This window comes from Megascapheus bottae, chromosome 13, assembly GCF_031878675.1.
Source record: "Megascapheus bottae isolate mThoBot1 chromosome 13, mThoBot2.hap1, whole genome shotgun sequence".
Lineage (NCBI taxonomy): Eukaryota > Metazoa > Chordata > Mammalia > Rodentia > Geomyidae > Megascapheus > Megascapheus bottae.
The window spans coordinates 58,871,627-58,881,060 of record NC_143521.1 but is presented as its reverse complement, the minus strand read 5'-3'; positions in this window follow the sequence as shown (position 1 = coordinate 58,881,060).

Sequence of the window (9,434 nt, the reverse complement as noted above, 5' to 3'; positions counted from 1 at the left end):
GGGACATCACAGGGGACACAGCTCCAGACGCCTCTGCCTGTGGCCCACTGCCTCCAGGCAGGCATCAGGCCACACTGGCACCCGGAGCCTGGCCATGCTAGGTGACTCTTCCCCCAAGAGGAAGGCCTTGGTTTTTCTAGACTGCCTGACGGAAAATGGGATCCAGAATGGTTAGGATACATGTCAGTCCTTTAGACCCCTCCTTATCATGAGCAATAAGCCAAGCAGAAAGGAAAGAGACAGGGGGAGGGAGGGGAGGGTACAGGTAGGAGCTGGGTGGAGTTCAGTCAAACGAAATCCCTTAGCAAAGCTGTGTACAACTAGAGTAAGAAAATGGGGGAAGAAGAAGGCAGGCGAGTCCAAGGTCCAGTGCAGAGCGTGGGAGAGGAGAACGGGGGATCCCCTACTAGGTTGGCGATGGGAAGGGGTTCTGAGGCAGGGTTGACTTAAGGGACAGGCAGAGCAAATGCTGTCACTGTCATCATGAAACCTCAGTGAGAATGACCAGGGGAGCCTGGCACAGGGGTGCATGGCTTCTGCTACCTGCTGTGCTCTCCCTGGCTCTGCTCTGAGGATCACAGACACGGAGACCAACACCTCCTCCCCAACTTGCACCCCCTGAAAGTGAGTTCTGGCCAGGAGCATGGCACCTGATCTCCACCCGAGTCTGCAAATATCCTGCCCCGACAAACCCTGCTTTTCCTTGTACAGGGCGTCTCCAGAAAGGACCCTGCGAATTCACAGGGAGGTGAGGGGCTAGACTCGCGTGGGACCCTTCCATTTTCAAGTGGCATTTTGTTCTGGGAGGCCTTTTCTTGCACTGCCACCTGTGCCCATGCTGCTCTGGGTTTCAGAGCTGAGCAATGTCAAATGGAGAGCTGCAAGGTCAGTGAGACACAGAAAGGCAGGGGAGCATTGAGGATTGGAGTCTGACAGGGAGTGAGAAGAAGCGACCGGACCTGTGGGCAGGCAGGTGTGCATTTGGTCATTCTTCAAGATGGTGTCCACATCTTTTTTGCCAGTCCTGGGACTTGAACTCAGGCCTGGGCACTTCCTTGGACACTTTTTGCTCAAGGCTAGTGCTCTGCCACCTGAGCCACAGCGTCACTTCCAGCCTTTTCTATGTATGTGGTACTGAGGAATTGAGCCCAGAGGCTCGTGCATGCTAGGGGAGCGCTCTCTCACTAGGCCACGCTCCCGGCCTGGTGTACACATCTTACATACCTGCCTGTGAGTTTATATTATCAGCTACATAGTTCATGAGAATGAATCCTGAAAAGCACAAGTGAATGCAGTTCTCAGGTGCCCAGCACATGGCGGGGGCCCCTGGCAGGGCCCAGTCTCCCTTTCTTCCCAACTTCACTCTCTCAGTCCTGCTCAACTTGTCAGTAGGCCGTGCTCGTGCTGGGTGCTGAGGATCCGAGGTAGACCCTGCCCTGGAGGAGTGAGTCAGATAGACAAGCAGGACCCGAGGAGCCCGAGGGGCCTCTCAGGACACACGGCCAGGCCTCTCAGCTCTGAGGGACGAGGCCACACACAGGTGAAAGTCTCACTTGCTGGAGCGGAGAGGAGCTGGCCTGCAGGATGGTCTTTTTGAGCAAGGCCCAGCGCCCGTCTTGGAAGGCATGGAGTTCAGGACTGGTGGACTTTCTAGAGTGAGGTGTGGCGGCCGGGCTGGGCCTGGTGCCTGCTGAAGTGAGGCCTTATCCCTGCTGCATGGCTTCCAGAAGCTTGCAGCGTTGTCATGGACAGGCTGGTGCAGGCATCCATCTTTCTCCAACCAAACAGCTCTTGGAAGGTCCTTGCATTTGGGGTGAGGACTGGTGCTCCCCAGGCACGGGCATGGAGGCGCTGGCATGGAGTGAGGGGAGCCTCTGCTGAGACCCGAGGCAGCCTGCAAGGGCAGCAAATGTCACTGGAAAGACCAAAAGCACGGAGGAGCCGCAGAAGTAACCTGAGCCAGGAAGCCCAGAGCCCAGCGAGGGGGTGGGTGCTGGCGCAGGGTCACATGCGGAGGGGGTGGCAGGAAGGGTAGGAGGGACAGAATCCAGTGACGAAAGTCTGGTGCCAGGGTTCTACCCTGGCTGGGGCTGGAGGATTAGGAGCAGCGTGTGTAGGCGCAAGATGGACAGCCGGGCACGGAGGGGGACGTGTGCTGCCTGGGTACTTGGCTAAGTAGATCTAGCACTCTGAAGAGAGGTAGGCAGAGCCGACAAAGAGAATCCAAAGCTCTGGCCTGCTGGGTAGGGAGCTCAGGAGTTAATCTACCTTCCAGTTGGCCCCGTCTTGAGTCCGCTGGCCACAGGAGGGCAGGACCCTCCCAGGCTGGTCCCTTCCCACCCAGCCTGGACAGTGAGGAGCTGAGTGAAACGACCGACTCCCCAGCCTGGGCCAGCGCACACGAGGGTCCCGAGCTCCCTCTGCCAGCCTCCTCCCCATGCACAACCCACGCTGTCCACTTCCCGCCGCCCACAGCTCCGGACCCCAGGACTAACCTCATGGTTCCCGTCCCCCAGGCTGCCCTTTGTGTCACACATCTGCTTGCTTGTCTTCTGGCCTCAGTTCCCACAAAGCTTCCCACGGTCCCTGAACTCGTGGAAAACATCCTCCATCCACCACGCCTTTGAACTTTGCCCCGACCTTGCTGCAACTGGAGGTGAGCATTCTGTCCCTCCGTCCCTCCGTGTAGCTCTCCTGCCCTCTCCTGGCCCGCCTCCCCTTGTAGACCTTCCCTGGGGTGGGGGAGAGGTGTGACGTGACCCTTCAGAGCCATCCCCATCAATGACAGCCATGGCTTCCCGGCTACCTGCTCCCTAGCCTGCATCACCACTCTTGACTTGCCGCCACTTGTGTGTGTCTTTGTGCAGTGTGTCTGTCTGTGTCTTCATCCTCTGCGTCTTCGGAGAGAGTCGTCCAGTGGTGGCCCAGGCAGGCCCGCGGCAGCTGAAGCCCAGGCAAAAGGAAAGAGCGACTGTCTGTTCACCCCTCCATCCATCTTGGCAGAATGTACACCATTCACTTGTGCAACAGGAAGGCAGGACTGGATGGTCCCTCCCGGCGCCAGCGGGCCATGCCAGCCCACGGGGCAGCTCTGGGGGCTGTGTCCATGGCAGGCCTCTGACGCAGCTTTCCAGAACCTTCCCAGCCCAGACCCCTCCCTCCCCGCACCGGCCACCACCTCTGCTTCTACTGCTCTGGTTTCTTAGAGCGCGTCCCTGCATTGCATGGCGGGATTGCAACTTTCTACAGCGGGGTTGTACCGTGTGCATTCTTTGTCTTTTGTCCACCACACCAGTGCAGCGTTGGTGGTGCATCTGCACTCTGGGTAGCTCTGCCCCATGCACGCTTGCCCTTGGTGTGGGTGTGAGCGCAGTGTACTCACTCATCCCTGAGCCTCCATCCCGGCCTTGCTGTGGAACACGTGGCAGGTGGTGGCGTGGCAGCCTGGCTCTCTGGACCCTGCCGAGCACTGCCAGCGTCTGTCCAGTCCTCTTCCCCCTGGCTCAGGGAGGCGTGCGTGAACTTCCATGCCGGGGTTTGTCAGGTCAGGTGCTGCATGGAGTCTCTCCAGCCCCTCATGCCAGCTCCAGGCTGTGGTTGCCATGTGCAGAGTCTTTTCTTTATTTTTCAGGGCTATGGGGACGGGAAGTAGGCCTCACACATGCTAGGCAAGCAGCGTAAGCTGTACCCAGCCCCAGATACTGAAGCAGCGTCCTTCCTTGGATGGTTCATGCTTTCCGTGCCAGCCTGAGACATCTCCGCGTGGAAGCTCAAGGGTGCCCCTTCCTGTGCCCCCTGCCTCACGTGTGGGGCTTTGTGTGCCCGCCGTTGTCTTCTGGGGATGGCTTTGAGGGAGGAATGGGCACCTGTTGACCCACGACGCTGCTGTCTCTGAGTAAGGCAAGGGCCCGCACAGGCAAGGAGTCTTGAACCCTTGTTGGAGCCCTCTGCCTGCCCCACTTGTCTTGAGGGTCTGTACTGTGGACTGATGCGTGGTGGAACACGTGCTTGCCTTTCACCCCGTGGACTCCCCCACATACCAGCCTGCGGGCGATCCCGTGACAGCTCCCCACCACCCTGTCCCGCCAGTGTCTCCAGTATTCCGAAGCCTCTGCTCCCTCAGTGTACTGAGGGGATTTGCTTCTTTGACTTGCTTGTTTCTAGTTCACCGAGTCTCTTGTGAAAGCGTAAGGCCGCAGGGCTGCGTTTCGCTACTTGTGCGGTTTTAGAGACATCCCAGCTCCAGAAGCTGCCTGTACACACACCTCGTGTCGTTCAGGCTGACCTTCATATGAATTTGAAGTCCCATGTCCCTGGGCTGGGGATGTAGTTCAGTGATACAGTGTTTGCCTAGCATGTGCAAAGACCCTGGGTTCAGCAGCCAGCACCACAGATAGCAGCAAAATATTCAAGTTTCACAAAATCTCGTTTGGGATTTAGAAATGTTTTTGGTTCTGTAAACCAGTCTAACAAGAATCATTTGGAGGAATATCCATATGGAGTCCTCTAAAATACAGTCATCTGTTTATTAAAACTATGCCTGTCTGTCTGTCTGTCTGTCTGTCTGTGTTTAGATAGGGTCTTTCTACCTAGCCCAGACTAAACTTGACCTCGAGACCTCCTGCCTCAAGTGTGGGATCACAGGGATAGAGGAACACATTGATCTGAAAGGTAGGTGGTGGAACCGTTAGAAGCTGGCACCAGTGGAAGGAAGTTAGGTCGTGGGGCCATGCCCTGGGACTAGAGACCCTGGCTAGAGCCTTCCTTTCTGCTTCCTGAGCAGACTTCCACTGTCACAAGTCCCTACTGTGGCCTGCCATGCCACCGTGGCCCAAAGCCACCGAGCCGGGAGAGCACAGGCAATCTTCGAGCCAGCGTGGCCTCTTCCTCCACGCAGGTCGGTTTGTCACAGCGCGGGAAGGTGGACTGACACGTATGTTATTCCTAGAGCCTTGGCATCCCCTGCCACTACAGGAGGAAGGTCTTTTCATCAGAAGTTATTTCCCCAATGTCAGTCCTCGCGTGGGGGATGCACAGAATCTCAGACAAGGCTTTGGGTCTGGCAACTCAGCTTCTCCTTCCCCCCAGATGCGTTCTGTAGCCTTGTCTGCACTCACTGCTCTGCCGTCTGTGAGCAAGGGCGGGTTTGTGTCTTTCTTTAGACTCTACTGTCTCATTCACTGCGCCATCCGCCGTGAGCAGGCTTGGCACTAATGGGCATCGTTGTCTCCCGCCAGCCTCACACTGTGCCCTCCACGGTTTCTCATTAGCTGCGATCTGTGCGGATAGCTGTTATCAGACAGACCCTGCGTCCTGCTGCCGCCAGACGGAACCCGAGCTGCTCAAACCCTCGTGCACACTGCCGGGATGAGCCCTGAGCCCAGGGGGAGGAGAGTGGCTTTGGTAGAGGAGCAGAACATTCTGGAAGGGAGGAGTCTGCTCATCTGTCTCCTGCCTCCAGACCCAGCAGACTCCTTCCCCTCCCAGCGGTGTCTTTCTCAGATTCTGTTTCTGTACTCAGCCTCCATTTACAGCAAAGCCGAGCGGATGGCTGGAGTCTGCATCCAGCTCACCCACCCCAGGGCCAGGTACTGCAGGGCCAGGGCCAGCCCCACCGCCCTCCAGACCCACCTGCATGAGCCAGGCCTGAGCCCCACAGCCGGCACGAGCCACGGCTGAGTGCCTCCCCCGCCTCCTCCTCAGGCACGGGCGACCCCTAGGGCTCTGGCCTGGCCCCCCTCGTCCTTTCACCCTGCACTGGGAGTGGACGGGAAGCTGGGTGTGAGACGTCCAGAGCCCGAGGCTCCTGGGGACCCCTCCCTCCCATCTTCAAAGCCACCAGCCCGAGCCGCTCCTGGTCGGAAGGGCTGGTGGCACCGGTCCTAGCTGCTGTCAGTCACGGTTCTGAGGCCTCCATGAGAAGAACTGGCCTTGTCCACAGCCAGAGCGCAGGGGAGGGGCGTGAGGAGCAGGGACTCTGCAGCCCAGGCAGAGGTGCCAAATGCTGGAGGGATTCTAGTCATCCAGAGTCCACAGGGTCAGTGGAGAGGTGGCCCACACACCCCAGTTCTGCCCTTGCCTTTGCCCCCCTCCTGGTGGGACAAGCTGCTGCTGTGGTGAGAGCCGGCCTGCAGGGGGCGTCTCAGCCCCTCAGATGCCTGGGCTGGCCTCCCCCCCAGCTCCCTCCCGCTGCCTCCAGGACCTGTGCTGCTGCTGGTGGGATGCAGGCCTGAGCCCCAACCCCTAGCGTTCCATGTCTGCACACACGCTCCAATGCCACGCCAGGAAGCCCGGCGGCGATGTCTCTGAGCCCTCTTCCTCCTGGCACGAGAGCCATGCCATCTGCCACCAGTCTTTCTCTTCCAAGAGGTCTTAGTTCTCTGTGAACCACTCGGTGCTGTGCCCAGAGCTGAAAGCAGCCCTTGTGTTCTAAGGATGCGAGGCTCCGGAGCCCTGGAACGCCCCGTGAAGTCCCAGACCTCACCCAGGCTGGCGAGAAGCTTTCCTCTGGGATCCACCACCCACCCATTCGTCCCCTCACTCATCCACCCGTCTGTGCACCCCTCACTTATCACCAACCTGTCTATCCACCCCTGCCCACCCACCTATCCGGCCGCCATCCAGTTAACCATCTTAAAGGAAGTCCCATTCTCTTGCCGACATTATTTCAAAGCCAAGGTCGAGGCTCGGCGTGGTGGCCCACGCCGTCACCCCAGCTTCTCGGGAGGTGCAAGCGGGAGGATATCACAGCAAAGTCAGGGTAGTGAGGCGCAAAAGGAATGGGCTCGTGGTTCAAGTGGTAGAGCACCCACCATAAGTATGAAGCCCAGTATTGCCTCTCGTACTGCTGCTAAAATAAAATAATACCCCGAGTGATCCTCCTTAGTCCCTGTCCCTCACCCAGGCATGGCCACGTGTCTGCCGGGCACCGCAGGGGGCCGAGGTAGGTGGCACCCAGGCTCTTGGTGTCTCTCACAGAGAATCCGGTGAGACGTACAGGGGAATGGAGAGAGGATGTGTGTGCGGGTGGGTGTGAGCCCGAGTCGGGGAGCCCCACGCCGAGCAGTGGTGTCTGGGAGAGTTTGAGGTTGGTGCGGGCTGGGGGAGGCTCTCCTGTGGGAGAGGCCTTCATGACGGCGTCTGTCGGTCAGTCCTGGGGCCTGAACTCAGAATGGAATGTTCTCCCTTGGCTCTTTGCTCAAGCTGCTGCTCTGCCTCCTGAGACGCATTTCCGTTTCCAATATTCCATCTTCTTTAAAAACATATTCCATGGGTGAATTTTCTTTGACTTCTGTTTTCCTTTTTTGTTCATTGCAGGGCTTGAACTCAGGATCTGGGTGCTGTTCCTGAGCTCTTTTTTTCTCAAGGCTAGTATTCTACCAGTTTGGGCCACAGCCCCACTTCTGGTTTTTTGAGTGGTTAATTGGAGCTAGAAGTCTCATAGAGACTTTTCTGCCTGGACTGGCTTTGAACCGGGGTCCTCAAATCTCAGCCTCCTGTGTAGCTGGGATTGTGAGCCGCCAACGCCCGGCTACACAGGTGGATTTTCTTATTCTTACAGCTCTCCTCTGCAGCATCTTCTGTCTTCATGGCTCGACAGGTCTATTCTTACCCTTGTGGACAGTTCGCTTTTCACAGCAAGCCCCTCCTGGCCCTTGGTGCTGAATCTGTGGGAATTCTTTCAGGGTTGGATTGAAAATGATTTCCCTGGAGAGGCTGGCATTTCGCTCTGCCGTTGCCAAGCTCCGGTTGCCAAGACTGCTTTAAAGTTATTTGGGCCTGGGTTCTTGGGGTCAAGCAGCAAGTGTGAATTCTGGCCTCCCTCCAAGCCCTCCAGGCTGGCGGCCAGAGGCCTGGAGTGACCCACCCCACTGCCTCCAGAGCTGAGGGACACGGGAGTGGGTCCGTGGGGCCTGGGTGCCGAGGCTGTCCCCTTCTTGGTCTTTCTTTCTTTCTTTCTTTCTTTCTTTCTTTCTTTCTTTCTTTCTTTCTTTTCCTTTCTTCTTTCTTTCTTTCTTTCTTTCTTTCTTTCTTTCTTTCTCCCTTTCTTTCTCTCTTTCTCTTCTTTCTCTCTTTGTTTTTGTGTGTGTGTGTCAGTCATGGAGCTTGACCTCTGGGCCTGAGCACTGTCCCTGAGCTCGTGAGCTCACAGAGCCACTTCCGGTTTTCTGGTTCATTGGAGATAAGAGTCTCAAGGACTTTTGAGTGCCCTGGTTGGCTTTGAACCATGATTCTTAGACCTTCGTCTCCTGAGTAGCTGGGGTGATGGCGTGAGCTGCCACTCCCAGCCTCCTTCTTGGTCTTTCTGTGGGCTTTTCTCCTCCGGCTACTTCCTTCTTTCTGTGTGTACGGGCACTGAGATTGGACTCTGGCTTTGCACTCTTGCTTGGCTTTCCCTGCTCCCAGCTGGTGCTCTGCCACCTGGGCCACACCTCCAGCTTTGACTTCGTGGTGCTTCACTGGAGGCTAACGCGTCGTTGATCCGTCTTCCCAAGCTGACTGCGAACATGGCTCTTCAATCCTGGGCCTCCCGAGTAGCCAGCAAACCCAGCCCACCCCACGGCAGAGGGCTGATCGTGTGGCAGGGCGCTCCCTCGGGTGGGAGCCACGGGTGCAAGGCAGGCGGTCTGTGGACCACTGTTAGACTTTGGGACAGTGTCTTTCATATTAGAAAATAAGATTAAATCAACAAGGACGAACGCTCTGATGCCGAATGCAAGCAGAAGCCAGTGAAGCTAAACAAGTGGGGCAAAGTGGACAAGCTGCGTGGCTCTGTGTTGGGGGTGTGGGGGGCAGCTGTGGCGTGGGGAGGGGGGCGGAGAGGGCGGGCAGCTGTGGCGTGGGGAGGGGGTTGGAGAGGGCGGCGGCTCTGGCATGGGGGGACCCCAGGCCCTGGGAGGAGCAGCTCAGGCCCCCAGCGGCTACCGCTGTCTATAGAGACGCTTGAGAAGCCGGCCTCTCCCTGGCACAGACGCAGAGTTTGTGTCCAGAGGCTTCAGCTGGGAGCGAGCGGTTCACGGTGGAGACCTGTGGCTGGGGAAGGTAGGCTGCGTAGATACCCGGGGTGGAGACAGAAGCAGTGTGTAGGATCCACGCCCCAGGCTGTGGGGCTGACCACGGCTGCCCACCCTGGTCACGAGGGAGCCACGGGAGACCGTTCCTCCCCAGGCCTGAGGGCCCCAGGGTCTGGCACTGGCGCCGTGCCACACAGCGTGGATTTACACTGTCCACTGCCCTCTGCGCTGGTCTCCGTGGATTTCTCCCCTCTGTCCTGGCCTGGCCTTGGTCCTGGGGGAGGGACAGGACAGCTGTTGTGAGGATCCTCCCTGGGGAGCATCTGGTGGACTGTGTGGGGACAGAGGCCCTTCCCGCCCAGCGTCTCCACGCTGTCACCCGGCTGTCCGTGGCGGGAAGCAGGACAGGTCCACGGCTGA